Source organism: Stigmatopora argus, chromosome 19 (genome assembly GCF_051989625.1).
Source record: "Stigmatopora argus isolate UIUO_Sarg chromosome 19, RoL_Sarg_1.0, whole genome shotgun sequence".
NCBI lineage: Eukaryota > Metazoa > Chordata > Actinopteri > Syngnathiformes > Syngnathidae > Stigmatopora > Stigmatopora argus.
In genome coordinates this window covers 10295124-10311727 of record NC_135405.1, presented here as the reverse complement: position 1 = coordinate 10311727, position 16604 = coordinate 10295124, and the positions used below count along the sequence as shown (strand labels likewise).

The 16604-nt window shown below is 38.1% G+C and overlaps 2 protein-coding genes across 4 annotated transcripts in view; one reads left to right on the top strand and one right to left on the bottom strand.

Moving 5' to 3' along the window:
* The window catches only part of LOC144064712 (uncharacterized), a 49461-nt gene extending 35126 nt beyond the window's left edge, over positions 1-14335 (bottom strand). The window contains exon 1 of one of the 3 annotated variants that reach the window (XM_077587436.1): positions 14282-14335. The gene's annotated coding sequence lies outside the window, so the exon portion shown is untranslated. The remainder of the gene's footprint in view (positions 1-14281) is intronic. The other 2 variants (XM_077587435.1, XM_077587434.1) reach the window with 2 other exon arrangements.
* Positions 14336-15834: 1499 nt separating this feature from the next.
* The window catches only part of tmem121ab (transmembrane protein 121Ab), a 34912-nt gene continuing 34142 nt past the window's right edge, over positions 15835-16604 (top strand). Inside the window, exon 1 of the mRNA XM_077587967.1 lies at positions 15835-16095. The gene's annotated coding sequence lies outside the window, so the exon portion shown is untranslated. The remainder of the gene's footprint in view (positions 16096-16604) is intronic.

Sequence of the window (16604 nt, the reverse complement as noted above, 5' to 3'; positions counted from 1 at the left end):
AACTTTCCTCCAAAATTCGATCCATAACTGTGATTACTATTTGAGTTAGGTTTTGCCATAATAAGGTACTTTTACAACAAAGCCATATCATTGGCACAAATATTGATAATAGAAAATGAATTATCTAGAAAGGTAGTCTTCTGCCTCTTGGTTTGTATTTGGTTTTCGCTGTTGATCAATAATTTAGTTTTTTTTGGTGCATCCCTCGTCTTTTCTGTAAGAATTCCCTTGACTTAATGTAACAAAGAGACCTGTCAAACACCTCATGTAGTACTCTGACTGTCGAGAGCTTCTGGGACAAAGCTGAGCGCTTCTCTGCATAAGTGTCCATGTACAAGGCTGCAATTCTGTTTCATTTGGGAACACTTAGGAGTCTCCTTGCACTAATTGCTCTGGCCCAATTACCTTGAGGGAAGAATCTAGTAAATGGCTGATTGTCTATTGACATTATGCAATGAGCTGGGACAAGACTATCCATCTCACTTAGTGTATCGCAGCGTCAGCAAAACTATTTGAGCAGCCGGAAGTGTCAGTCTTTGGGATTTGAACGATATCTGCACGCGTGTGCTGGAGAATACCGATATATGCATGTTCAGTATTCCAATCATGACTTTTAAAAAAATTGGCTGGGAAGTGAAAGATTCATGTCTGTCAGAGTTAGATTTCAAAATTGTGTGTACTTTTGTCCCCTTTTTTGTCTGTATTTTTACTCCAGAGACTTTTGTCAAACTGATGAAGCACTCAGAGAACTTAAATGCAAAGTACATGAAGAGAAATGCTCAAGGAAACTGAATATTGGGACACAGCCATCTTTTTTAATGCGTTTGGGTATTTTGCAGAATTCAAGTATCCCAAAAAAATAATAAAAAATAGTCAATTATTTCTCCCCTTTAACAATTACTATCGGATTTCACAGTGGAATTCTTAACAATATATACACCCTTGAATTAATTTTAAAGGTTGACTTTTCTTTAAATTGTATGGCAGTGAAGATACCCCATAGCACAATCTGCACATCAATATAGAACGTGTAAAAAGTTTGGTCTAACTCAGATTTGTGGAGCTTTTAGTTTCCACTGTATGTCATCGATTGCTGAGCCTAGTGAGAACAAATCTGTGTGTGTCTATTTGTGTGACACATTTTGTCAGACTATACAGATGCCAGCCCACCTGCAGGCACTAGATTGTTGTCTTTCTGCACAGCTCAGCGCAAATGTTTGATCGCGAACAAAGAAAGCCTCCTCACAAGGTGTCAAAAATCTTTCCTTAAACCTTGCCTTACCTCCAGACAGAGTGCACTGAGGAGAAGTCACGTAAACAGACAATCGCATGCACTCCCCAGAGCTCCTGAGCTATGGTAGTAACTTTAAGCCATTATTAGAATAAAATGTCTGACTACCTCCTTTTAAAAAAAGGAATGGTGTCGACCAAACACCAGCTCGCAAACATAATTATTGCAAGCACTCAAGATACATTAATAACGACGGACTGGAAAAAAATATTGATCTACCACATATACGCAGTATAGAGAATATAGAATTAATTATCAGTTCGATAAATAAGATGGAAAAGAAATGAATGATGAATTGTAGACTAGTTATCATGTTAGGGTTAAAACATTGCTCCCATATCATTTCTGCAACTGCAATTCACATAGTGTTATGTTTTAAACATTTTAGTTTTTAGTTATTAAATTTAGTTTGATAAAAAAAAGCACTTCACCAGTTAGCTGTGTAAGAGTGCCTTTTAGTTTGCTGAATGAAGTTTTGAAGTTTACTTTGCACGGTGTTACAAATTCATTCTTGAACGAGATTAAGGATTTTTTTTCGTTTGTCCTGAATCAATATTTAAATTTCCATGGCACGTGCATTTTAATGGCCATCAGATCCTAATTTTGTGTGGGCACAGACAGAATTAGGTTTTACCAACAAACCAAACCCCGACAACTTTCACCATTAGCAATGGAACACTCAGAGGACTCAAACAAGTAAACATGGCGACTTGATAAAGAGCATCTGTTTTGATTGGACTGTCATGGATTTGATGGATCGCAAAGAGTATGGAGCCCCATTAAAAGCCTCTAGAGACAGTATTCCCAATACAGCTCCGAGTATTCACTCAAGCGCTCAGAATATACTTACTGGTGTCACCTTCTCCTTTTATACCCAAACCTCCTATTCTCTTCTGCTTTCATTGGGATGTCAAACATACCCCTTAACATGATCTGTAAACGACCCGTTTACATAGTTAATTAGAGCACATGAGCCAAGACGCTGGCAGGGCATAAAGGCTAAATGTCAGCCGTGTTCTTTTATGCAGTGTGAGCGTGTCACACGAGCGAGGAGGTTCTGAAAATAGGAGCAATTGCTTCCAAGCGCTGAATCGAATCAAGAATTTTTTTTGTCTTGCTGTGCAAAAAGCATCGCAGTGACACACATTCATACACACATGCATACACACCCCCACACTACTGTTTGACAACCAGACACAAACCAAACTCATTTGCACATTTGAAGAGTGCGCACAGTGACTTGGCGTGGCGTACAAAAGCAAAATGGTGAGCTAATTTAGAGATGTATGCTTTCACACTCGGAAAACACAATGAGGCTTATTTCAGAGAAAATGGGAATCATATGAATGCCTCCTGCAAGTTTAATGGAGCTTGTTACAGCTCCATGATTTCTGTCGCACCCCAAGTTTTGTAATGCGCAAAGACTCATCTCGTTATTTCGATGATTGTGCGCCTTTAAAATGGCACACGGCTCACACGGCAAGAGAAATTCAGCCAGTTTTAGGCATGGTTCCCTCATTGCTGGTGTTTACAGACACGAGATAGCGCCCCACTAGTGTTCTCTACCTTGGAGAGATCATCCATGCTTCCAGGAGCCATTACTGAAAATGTAAGCAAATGCGACAGTTTTTCAACAGCAAAATCAGGCCATTGCAAAGCAGCCGTGCGGATTATCATTCTGCTAGACAGCGGCCTCATACTGGGACACTTCTTCAAAAACCCTCCCTGCTGTTTTCAGTATGGTGGTCCCAGTGAGATTCTAAGCTTCGTTTCAAAAGGAGTACTCCAAATATTTGGTTCACGCGCAACACACACACACAATTTTTCCTGTTTCACGAATATAAAATAGTTGTTGATTGTTCAGCATCCTGTTTATGGACTGATGAAGTAACTGATAGGCTTTGTCATTCTCTAATCTTGATTGGACATTTGGTTTAGGAGGGAAGCTTTTGTTCTGTTTCTGTGCGGGTAGCAAACCTAAAATTGGGATCAGGGCAGTTGAAATTGGTTTTCTTCATTAAATGTCAATTGTAGACTTTGTTTCGCTGCTAATAGGGAGCAGGTTGCCTCTTTAATCGAGAATTTGATTTTAAAAGAGAACTGTTATTCCAGGGCAGGAAGAAAAATCAAAAGGTTGAGATGGAGTCGTAATCCATTAGTGCAAGAGCAATAAACAACTCATTTACATAATGATCCTGTAAAATATATCATAGTAAATTGGCCTTTAATGATGCCAAATGCCATCGCACAATCAAATCAAAAGATAAAAGACGTTGTGATATAGAAAGTGTTTGTCGCAAAGTAATAATTGGGACAATTAAGCTGGAAGACTGTCGAGAGTAAGATTTCTTTTCCAACACAGATAAACAGCAACCAGCTGTGAAACTATGGTTTATGGCTATACATTCCGTGTCAAGCCATTTTAGATGGAATGACAACCCTTTAAAAAGGGAAGGTGTATAAATAAACAAAAAAACATGCTGTAACATGTAGAGGAACAAGAAGAGAATTACGCATAGAATTGTTTGTATTTTTTTAAATATATTGGTTTGAAAGACTTTTAAAAAAAGGGTCAGTTTATAATTTACTTTTCACAGTTTGCCTGCAATTGCACATGAATCAATTTCCCACTGAATGGCTTATTTAGTCACCCTGCAATTGACCTGTTGAGTGCCATGGGCCTCCATCCCTTAGGTCCACTCAAAACCTCTCTTGCCCCTGCAGTGATCCTGAAAGCTATAAGTAGAAAATAGATGTAGCTATATGAATTGGCATGGTGGGGTTTGCCCTTGGAAAAAAACATGTAACATTTGGATCCCACCGCATTCTCAAAATACAGGTACAATCAAACAATATCCTTGGGACTCATGTAAAATGATGAGGTTCCTCAGATTTATAGATTTCCTAAATATTTAGAACAGCTGTTTGGCTTGAAATAGGACCTACTTGGAAATATTTGAAGGCGAATTTAGCCAAGCTGTTTCTATGCCTACCAAATAGGCAAACTATGGCATGGTGGGTTCCAATCCCACTTTGGGACTGGCCGTGTTCCATCCAGACACTGCCAATTGCTGTAATAGTTTCGATGCTGGACCCAAACTTGCTCACATAATTTAGTAAATGATAATCCCTCTTCTTCGGTGGGTAAATTTGGATGGTTTAAAAAAAAAAGACCATTCCATTCCCTATCATACACAAGACTATGTGGAGGTACTTTTGAGGAAGCCTTTGATTGTCACATGGTCTGATAACCAGCCTCCCTTTTTTGCAAATCCAGGCAAAGCACTAAAAGTTGAGCAGGTAGAAGGCAAGACAGGGACATAAATGAGAGATAAGAGGAAAATAAAAACAGCGAGATGGAAGCCAAATCCTGCTTTCTATCCATTACAAATCAGTTCAGCAGGTCGTGCCTTGACTCACCTCAGTCAAAGCATGTCTCAGCATTACTATAATTAATCTAATGGCCAGTGAATAGGAATAGAGGGTCCATTAATCAGAGGAGGGAGTTCATTGACTAAGCGTGACTTCCTGCACTGACTGTCAAATGCACAAACAGATGCATTAGCATTATGTTCTAATCAGGTTTTAAAAAGGTACAACCAATAACTCAAGTGGTCAGAGATCCATGACTGTTGTGACCAACTAGAAATATGCGATAGAATAACAGCTTCATATTCAAGGACAGTAAAAATTCTACATGAATAACTTATATATTAATGGCGATAATTTAGAAAGAAACAATATTAAAAGAGCAGACCATGAAAAGAATCTAAGACAGAGGGAGCCAGAGAGTTTGAAGATGTCAGAATGACAAAGGAGAAACAAAAATATGCTGTTATCTTAATAAAAAAAACAAGAAGAGGTTCTGAGATAGTAGCATACAAACTGATGTTATCAAAGCTGCCTTTATTTTAACTTTCTGGTGCACTCAAACCACTCTTGGAACTTGTGCTAAGCGTTGATAAAATATATTTGCTTTTTGAGTTAACTCATATTATTGATTTTCGAGGGGCCGGCACATAGTTAGCTAATTTTCCTCTACTTATTCAGTACGTTGCCTTTGTCATTTAAAGAAAACAAAGCACTTCATCATTTTTCATTTCGGTCTGTGGCTAACATTTATACGCTTGTATGTCGATTAAGCGTGCAGTTTTGTTGCCCTGAATATTTATGACATGAATGAATGGCCTGCTGCCTTCATCACATTCTAATTATGGAATTGTGGGTAAATACAGCCCAGATTATAGCAACAAAGATTGGGGGAGTGATGAGCTGTCAAAACAAGGAAGAATAATTGTCAAGGTGTGTCATGCACCCGCTGATATTTATGCAACAGTTCACAATGTGTAGGAGTGTTTGCAGGTGAATCTACACGGGAAATAAATCCAAGCATCTGTCCAAACCTGAAGAGATTTGTCTATTATTGATTTGCATATGTACAGTTTTCTCCAGACCATCTGTGGGCGTACATGTGTGTTTGGCTGGAGGCATATCTGTTTGTGTGGCAATAACAAATGTGACAAGAGGGAGGTGGCACAAGAGAATGATGGATTGTCTGTGTGCTGGAAGCCGGGTCTCTCGGGAACGACGTGGCTACATCCGAACAGGGAGGGACAACTTAAAGTAATTGGGTCACCACCAAGCTATCCTTTTAAGACTGTATCGCTAAAAAAAAAGGTAAGGGAAAAGCCGAAGAGTGAGCAGTAAATAATGAGGGTTTGCTTTGTGGGAGAAGCAGAAAAATAGGAGTTAAAAAATAGTGCTGTTCTCAAAAAGGGTGCAAAAGATGAAGCTTTACTATATACAAGCGTATAACAGACGCTCTTTGGGACACATCTCATAGAGACGTGTAAAACTGCTCTTTGGACAGATGCGTCCACATTTAAAATTCTCTTGGTCGTGGATAATTCTCCAGAGGAAAAGAGAAAAAACGGACTATGCGTCTTGTTATCAGGGTGAAGTTCAAAAAGACTTCAGCAGTTGAATGAATGGTGATGGAATTATAGCTAGAAAGTTAAAAAATAAAGCTAATTCTGCATATGTGATGTAGTTATACTTTAGATTCTACAAGTGCTAAACATGTCCATGTCCTTGACCCACTTTACAGACAAATGATCTTTTATGAGGCAGATAGTGAAGCCTCATTTCTAAATCTCCACCCAACCAAAATCCCAAGACATGCTCTTTCACTTCTTACAACAATGCTCCATCTCTCATTTTAATCATATATCATGCTTCTTTTCACCTCTCATCACACGCTTATCTACCATCTGTTCAACCATTAGATATCTAATACTCACCTGCTTTTACAGATCACAAATCCGTAATTAAACTAACACAATTTGTCACAAACGAGTGCTTTCAAGATTGTAAAAAGAAAAAAAAATAAAGGTGAGAAGGTGCATCGCTGTTCCAACAAATCGAGGAATGAGGAATTACCATGGTTTCATGGCGTCATTAATCATGGGACACTATTCTGTCTGATTTGGATTTCCTTCCTCCTTGGTCATCATATACACACTAACTACACAAACACACCCACACCAGAGCATATAAAGCACTTTTTGTAAACCTTGGGAGTCTAATCATGTACTAAAATGATGTCCATCAGACTGACACAGACATAAAACATTTAAAAGGAGACTGCGCTGCAGTAGGAGGCCAAGAAAGTGCCTTGTCTGGTTGGCGTATGACAGTTTTGTAATAATTTAATAATGATTTGGAGTCCTCCACACAGACCATTTATGAGGGCTTCTAAAGTACAACACTTTCCCACATTGCAAACTGTTATAAAAAAACAACATTCAGTTAGTGCAAATTAATATTAAATAGACTGTTGAGGCAAGTTTATTTATATATTTTTTTTACAAGTCACATCCAGTCAAGTGCTGTGTGCTATGCCGAGGCAATTTAAGGATAAATAAACGTGTCCTGTGAACAGCTAAAATTGCTTCAAACTTCTAAAGCTGTTAGAAGAGTTACAAATATGAATCACGTATGCCGCAGTGCCTCTGAAAAGAGAATTACTAGTCTCTGCTGATTTAGTGTTTTTCATTTTTGAATGGGCTTCATCTAATGGATTTTTACAACTAAAAGTCTCTAAACTGATGATTTTGAATGCAAATAAAGTCCCCACCGACTTTCTTAATTAAGACCAGTATTGCAATAACAATCACAATCTTGTTGAGGGACTGCCTCAGTGCCAAAAAAAAGAGCAGTGGGAAATAATCCATTATAAGAGTTATGTGAAAGAGTTTTGAATAGAATAGAATGGCCTCATAATAACATTAAATTGTGAGACCATGTAAAAGTGTTGATTTTTTTTGTCCCCTGCTTGACAATACATAACATTTTTGAACACATTGATTCTGTTCAACTATTTTTTCATTAATGCAAGGCTTTGTAAGTTCACTTGCATGAGTTCAGGACCTCTGAATACCAATTCAAACAAACTAAATAATTTTTTTAATCCATCTTTTATCGGTAGTCTGGTGTCCTTCTTTTAATCACTTGGGGCTCCATGTTCAACTACTGTTTACCTGAGCTTGTTTGAGGTTTCCCACAGTGCTCCTATGCCCTATAGCAGTCTGACTATAGAATCTTACATAACATAAAAGAACATTCCAACTACTGAGAGAATGTCAATCAAAAGAAGAAATCCACTCTGAAGATAAGACCTTGAAACTACTCATTGGTATTAAGATGGATGCAACTGCATTTTTAATCAACAACTCATCTCACACATGAAGCTTGTTATGTCTATTCGTAAAAGAGCGTTGATTATGATCAAACTTTAAAAAGAAAATACAGGTGGTCTAAATCTGCTAGATATGAGCTAAAGGCGTAATTAGTTGACTTCTCTTTTAATGTTACTCCTATCAATAACTGCCGTATTGTTGAGGCTAATCTGTCTTTTGTAATAACCTGGGAAAAAAATCCATATAAAATGCTAATTTGACGGAGAATTAATCATCACAGAAAGTTTCTGGGCTAAATGTCAGTTTAATTCTCAATTGAAAAACCGAAAGGCTAATAAATTTTGGAGCTTCCGATGGGACTGGAAATTACAAAAAGTACTTTTGCTGCTTGATCAAAGTGGTTCATTGATCCAGACTAGGATGGTTTGTAGTTTATGATTGAAAAGACTTGAATAAAATCTGTCTAACAGATGCCACTGGTTGGTTGGAATGAACATAAATTGAATGGTCGCACTTGTCACTTACAATGAAGTTCAGGCAATGTGAGCCATATTAATTGGGTGTCATATTATATGAATCGACTTGAAGTGCTCAAAAACAAATGCTGAAAATAGCAAAGGAAGTTTGAGAACCAGAGCAGATTAACCGCATGTACAAAATGTGTCTGGAAAAATAAACATGATGCCAACAGTACTAATTGGTAGATCTTACCTTTTATGTCTTTTTGTTTTTTACAGTCTGCATATTTGTTGTTAAGAAGGAAACCAAATACTAAAACCATCGTGGGAAGTAAATAGCCAATGGGTGGGTTATTACCACTGAAAAAGCCAAATGGGTTTCATGAAGAAATGAGCTAAATTAAAAGAGAATCAAAGCAGATTAGATGAGTCCTCTAAAGATCAATTTGCTAGCATTTATAATTTCAACCAAATAATGACAATTATTAAAAATCCCATTTATACGCCATTTTTGTCCGCTTGAGAGTATGTCATCAAAAAAAGGCAATGACTCAATTGCTACAACATGTTATGTTAAATTATCTTTTTTTTAAATTAAAACCACACAAAATAAGGCAGTAGTATGGCCATATCTGCTCATATCCTGTATGAATTTACACCTTGAAAGCTATATATACATACATTTGCACTTCTGTAACTGTCTTTACAGTTTATGCATTTGACTGATGTGATTTTCATTTTGTCTTTTTAATAGCTTGTACAGTATAAGGACAAAATCAAATCTAAAATAAAATATTGAATGGGATCATTCCTGCCACAGGGAATAATGGACCATTATTCTTTCAAGGTTTACCATTATGAAATATTCGGGAACCAAGTATGTATTTTGTTTTGACACCATAGAAATCAAAACACAATGATGTATTTACTCTTGACTTCTTAGTGAATTTGTATGCAGTAATTTTCCCTTTTGGATACTCCGCCAACATCTATCAACCTGTCTGCTCAAGAACCAGTGTCAAAAGTTCCTGAACCTTAATGAGGCCAAATATGACCGTGGGTCAGTACACTGATCGTGAAGCAGGAAGTGAAAGACCTCCAATTTCCGAACAGTAAGTCCCCTGTGATTGATGTGTGACCAGCGAGTATAATCTCTGAAAGCCTTGGCTCACCTCAATAACAACCTTACACATCCTCTCTCTTTCACCCTCTACTCCACTAATCCCTCTCCCTTGTCTTCTTCCATACTTCCTCTTCTTTTAATCTCACGGCTTCCCACAAGTTCCACTGGCTCTCCCACAGATACATTTCATTTATCAATGCATTGCACTTTCATCATTAGAGCAGGACAACAAATGCTTATCAAGCCAAAACACATCGCCAAATAAACACAAGCAGGGCATAAATATGAATAAGGATTTAAGTTTCTGGAGTTGTTATTTCCGCACGCTACTTTCCACGCACTCGGTATGCAAATGAAATTTTTCAAAGCGCTAATTCTGCTGAAAAAAAAAATTCAATATGCTGATCCAAGGGTAGTTTTATCACAGAATGCGTCGCCTGACTCCCCAGAGTGTCAGGCAGGCTTATATTGCATTTTACAACCTACACACACATCACACAACTTTCACATGTCCACACACACCACCACAAACATGCTTCTAATTGAGGGCGGTCTTCTAAAAACCTACCCTAATACACAGTAGACAACAAGCCCACCCACTCATAACTATAGCATACACCACATGTGTCAAAGTGGCGGCCTGGGGGCCAAATCTGGCCCGCCGCATCATTTTGTGTGGCCTGGGAAAGCAAATCATGTGTGCCGACTTTCTGTTTTAGGATCAAATTGAAGAGTATAGATATATATTAATTTTCCCCCTTTTAAATCAATAATTGTAATTTTTTAATCCATTTTTTCTGTGTTTTTAGTTCAAAAATCATTTTGTAAAATCTACAAATATATAAAAAAGCTAAAATAAACATTGTTTTAGATCTATAAAAAAAACTGAATATTCAGGGCTTTTAATCCAGTTCTTTTAATCCATTTATAAAAAAAAAAATCTAAATATTATATCTAAAATGGTCCGACCCACGTGAAATCAAGTTGACGTTAAAGCGGCCCGCGAACCAACCCGAGTCTGACACCCTTGTGTTAGGGGAAGAAGCAATGTTAAATTTGGGTTCGAGGTAAGGGAGATTTGGATGAGGTACCACAAATTTGGAGGCAAGTTATTCATGTTTTACGAACCAACCCAGTCTGACACCCTTGGCATACACTCATAAAATCGTCACATTAATCTTTCATATTGTATGATTTAAACTGTAACAGCCATCTTCTGATGGTTCCTGGTGCCCATCTAAATTGACGCATCTAAACGTCTCCTTTTTGACTTGTGTCGTAGGGCGCCGTCCATGTGCTCGCATGTGAATCCGCCATCCTAAGCGCGGCCAGCTTTGTCGTTTCAAGCACTACCTGGCCTGATGCCGCTGCAGATGGCGCGCAAGAGAGTGAAGACGTTGTAGTTAAAGCTTTGAAATGGAAACAAGCTCTGTTGAGCTCAGATGAAAGAGACGAGATACACAAGGCCGAGGAAGCCGACATCATTATGTATGAGTGTGTACTTATGTGTTATATGCATCTGTAAAGAGCAGCAGAGGGGGGGGGGGGGGGGGGGGGGGGGATATAACTTCATACTAGAGCCTATTTTCCCTGTACTGCATTGCTACATTTTTAGACCACACTCAATATCCTAATTTCCCCTTGGGATCATTAAACTTTCATTTTATTGCCCCTTTCAATGTTGTGTAATGTTTAATTATAGGGGCAGTTTTAAACGTATTCTCGAGTGATTAATAGCACACACGTTGGCTTTAAGAATGGATCGGAAGGAATTGTTTCAACAGGAAAGTGGAAAATTCTCTTTTTTTGGGTGGACCAGGTCATTATATATTAAAGTGTGATGTGACAGTTAAAGCTTTATTTATCTATCTGTTCTAATTGATAGTCTATTTAACTGGAAAGTAAATTTTCCTCATCAATGATGGTTTCCTTGGATTTTTAAACTCCACTTAAAACCACGATATAAGTGTTACCTTGATTAAGCACCAGATCTCAAAACCAAGACTTCAAAGCAAGAGTTGTAAAGAAAACAGAAGGAAGGCTGGGGGAAATAAAAAAGTTAAGATGAGAGCTTGTGTAAAAGCGAGAAACTGCAAGCTGTGTGTGCAGAACGCATGAATAATGGATAGAAATGTAGATGAGGACAAATTGACTCTCCATTAGAACTGCATTGAAAATGGAGAATGACACAAATTATGAAGGAGATCTTTAGTGATGCAGATGTAGGCACAGTACTGTACTTATGCATTTAGTTTGAAGAGTCCAAGGCAGTGCCAAAGACAGGAAAACGGGGCACGACAAATCATTTCAATGTCCGAATAAATCATGATGTCGCCACCTAATCTGGCAGACACATGCTGCAAATGGCGAGTTGGCAAAACAACACTCATTTGCAGATGGCTTGAAGCTACATCTGTGGAATAGACGTCTTGCCATATGAAACAAAATGGAAGAAATTCTAAACATTCCTACACATGTCTTTGTGGGGTTCCTGGAGGCTAAACTTAAAGTCCCAAGACCGAATAAATTCAGGCCACAAAGGCCAGAGGAGACAGTGACTTCATTTTCTGAAAGGCTACATACAGTTGGTGGAAATCAAGCGTTAAGAAAGTGGATTTGAACATTTTTGGAAGGCACTTACGGGGTGAAAAAAAGAAGCAAAACACTGGTATGGTGAACCCTCCATTCATGACTCTCATTGGCCAGAACCCAATGTGTATTTAGAGCGGAACAAGTTTAAGGAAACTGGAGTGTAACTATACATCAATCTAAGTTGATACATGCATTGAAGGCCCTTGTAATGCATCAAATAGAGGCAGAATTTGTACAAGTGGAAAATATCGTATTAAAAGAATCTATTCATTACTTAACCAAAGGCGGTAGATCATTTCTTATTGATGCTTTAATCAGATTACTTGCCAGTAATGTTAAATTAAGTCAAGTCAATTTTGCTGGAAGGCAAGCTTTTTTAAAAAAAAGTCGTACTATTGTTAACACTGCAGGGGGAGTAAAGATTGGATTCATCTTATTAAATTAAATATGTGACTTTTGTCCGGCTTCAGATATACTGATGTGAGATTAGGCATATTGTACTAAGAAGCCCCCCGACATCTACAGTAGGCAGGCACAGCATACTAACTACATCTTCACAGTTTAATTTTGCATTTTATAGTTACAAGACTATTCATCTTTGCTGTCGCAGGTATTCCTAGTTCCTCTTTTGGCTCCTCATTTAACTCCATGCTAGTGATTGCATTTCCACCCGAATTGGATCATTTTAAATGGCCTTCAAATGGGAAGATCCTGCTTTACTGGTCATTTATTTCTTCAAAGTAATTTTAAAGGGCCATTGTTTGACTGGTCCATTTTGCTCTACAACACACCTGCTGCTGCCCTTCAGGGTAGATTTATTTTTGGATGTGGATGTTAACAAGTGATTGTATGTGTACTCCAAAGCCTTTTGCTGCGAATGAAGAAATCACACACCTTTGTCATTGTGCCTACCTTGGAGAGCCAGAGGTGAATTTTTCCAACACCCTTCGACATGAAATAAATTGTTACGATGTCAAAGCTAGAAAGATAATCACAATCCCCCCCAAATAATGGCCCAAAATAACCTAAGCCTAACTAATATGGATGGGGCTTGGTAAGCTTACATGCATGAACACAAGATGCCAACTCTGACTTTATCGTGAACCTGAGCATAGTTTATATCTTTAATTAGCTCATCTACCTTCTCTCAGGGTTGAGATTGAGCCAGCAGCATATTTTACAGCTCTAAACCACCCCCTACCCCAACTATGAATCAAAGGTTGAACGAGGTTTTAATGCCTTCCAGTATCATTTGAAATATAAACTTAAACAGTGGATTTTTTTTCCAGGCGGCCTTGACAGATGATATCATATATTGATTGGAAAATATGCCTCGGATAATAAACTAAAGTTGAAACGATGATTTAAATGCTCGGGGAGCATTTCAATAAGCAACGTTATAGATGGTTTTGCATTGGATTTTGCATTGGGGAGCTTTATTTTGACTTTGAATGACTACATTTTGCAGCGGATATCTATTTATATATTTTATAAATCGTACCTTATACAATAGTATATAATGTAGTCAATTCACTTTGAATGTTTTTTTATGTTGACCTTGGATTGTGATTGAATTAGACTCTGAGGAGTATCAGTATGTTAAAGAATTACCATAAATGGGTAGTAAAAAAATCTTGATGACAAATTGTGGCAACAATTTGAGGCCGAGGACATCTGTGCCTTTAGATTATAGTTTGTTTACATCCCATTTGTCATCAGAGTATTGCTTGTGTTCTTAATGAAATGGTATGTTGTGCGTGCAAACATACTAATGCATTTGCAACCACTAGGAGATCTGACAGAGGCCATTTGTGCCACATCTTGTCAATATGACCATGACAACCAAGCTACAAGGTTATCCTGAAATAAGTGCACTGTTCTGACAATCCTCAAAACATGATTAATATTATTTAAACACATTTCAAATATTTACTATTTAGATTATTGAGTACAGAAGATTCACTATCACATTTTGACACACTAACTACTCCTTATAAACTGACAAAATGTGATCAAAAAACTTGTTCTGCAAGTGACATTGTGACTGTACAGAGGGTAATTTAACCTAGTTTTAAATGGTCATTAAAGTTTGAAAGACAGTGAATTTTAAAATATGTACCTGTTATGTGCCACTGTTAAAATCCTCCTCTTGGTCACATGATGTTATACTTCTTGCCCAAATATAGGATATGAAATCTGATTCTGATCCTGAAATACAGGTAAGAAAACAAAAATTGTTAATAATTTGTTTGAATTTGTCTTCACATCTTTTGCCAAAATAATGCAACAGTCCATTGCAATAAAAAGGTTTGAGAATGTTGATGTAAATAACTGAGATCCCGCATTTAACAACATCATTTACACGAAGCATCCCGCTGTCATGACACTGTTAGCGTGCAGACCTTAGTAATCAACTGTGCCCATCAAAAGCGCTATTATAGTTGATCACTCAATTTCCAAAGAGGCAGCTACTTATGAGTTCAACACTCTCAGTTCTGTTCTTTTGACCTACACGTACATAATGAGACAGTTGGGATATGTTTAATCGTATAATTCAATGAAAATTACTATGGGTTAGTGTTGCATGCCAAATGACTCTAGTCCTCTATCTGTCCAACCACTTTAAATCTGATCACTCTTTACTGAGGGTGAGAAATACCCTGGACTGATTCAAAGTCAATCACAAATTTGGCCACAGACTGCATGTATAAATGGCAAATTATAAGCACTATATCTACAATGAATCATCTTCCCTTAATAGGAGGTTAAAACGTGGATTCTGAAGCATTTTCAATACCTAATAGAACCTTTAGACGCACGCTAACTACTAAGTGGGAAATAACTTCCCAAGTAAAAGTCTTTTGAGAAGAACACTGTTTTATTCATCAAGTTATTACCTCCTATTAAGCAAAGTGAGTGGGGAAATTGATTTCCGTAACATTTTTCCACAGTGCAATGCAAATGTAAAAGAAAAGCGACAACAAAAAAGCTAGCTCAAGAAGGGAGGTGAAAGTGCAGGAAGAAAATAGATCACCAGGGAGGAGGGAAAGTTAATCGCTTGGCAAACTACAGAAAAAAAATCTTTCAAAAATAATAGCGACCATGCTGCAAAATGGAACAACTCCTAATTGTGACTTTTCTTACTGCATGGGTGTCCAAGCTACGGCCCGTGGGACAACTCCGGCCCGGTTTTTATTGGCCCGCAGCAAATGATGGAAATATCAATGAATATGGCATGCACAAGATGATTAAATTCAACCTATATTGCATTTTTTAGCTTTAACACTATATGGAGCTAGTCTAATTTTTCCTGCACTCTCTACAAACTGTCGCTCTTTTGATACAGCACATAGTGACAGGCTTGATATAATGGCTGCTTTCCCCATCTAAACAAAGTGGTCATTTATTCAATTTCGAAGCAAGTAAACGATGTATCCTATTAATGGAAGACGAGAGAGAAGAGCTGGGAAAACTCTTGCCGAGTGTATTTAGACTACAAAGGGAGTGAAATACTTGTGGGACACTGTTGCATTCATTTAAGTCAAATTGAATACTTCTTTATCACATCACTGGCAAGAAGGCAAATGCCCTCTGTTTAGCGAGAGAGGGTAGGGGAGAGGGGTGAGAGAGCGATAGGAGAGAGAGAAGCTTACCCAAAGCGGGTGACTGTAGTCTGCAGAATGGATTCGCCATGCACTCACTGTATGTCTGAACGCTGTTGCGAGAAAACGACGTTCTGTCGTGTAACTCAACGACGATCACTCTAATTTGGACCAGTGGGGTTTTGTTCATGTATTTATTTTTATTTATTTATTTATTTTGAGTACTGTCATTTCCTTTTTTTCCCCGTCAGCTCCAGAACGGATTTACAAAACCTCTCTTCAGCACCCGCAATGAGATTCAGCACCTTAGACAGCGACTCGTCCGTTGACGGTAAGTCCGCAAAGTTAAGCTTCGCTTGTGTCCAAGACAAACGAGGGAATAAAACACACTATTGAACATGATATGACATACCCCTCAAAATAAAAGCCAGATTAAAAACAAAAAAACACCAACAACAACTCATTTTACCATCGCTGTCACTCCCTACCGGCTGTAGTTTATGACTTCTCTCGCTTTTCTCTCTTACTTACGTGCGTTCGACTTTTTCTGTTTTCAAATAATTTGCCCTGAGATGGACACTCGGCTTAAAAGTCACGTTAAACGACTCAAACCCGAAATATTTGAGGAATACCGTTCGTTTGGAAGAGTCAGGGAGCGAGCGCGCGCCCGGCTCGTGCCTCCAAACGGCCACGCGCTCGCGCACGCGCAAGCATACCGACAAGCAGGGTCACGAGAAAAATATATGGCCGCGATCACCGAGCTACTAACACCAATAATATTTCAAAGTGGCTGTCAAGAGGTCAAATAACGAGAAAGTAGCACTGAGACGTCCTTGTTGA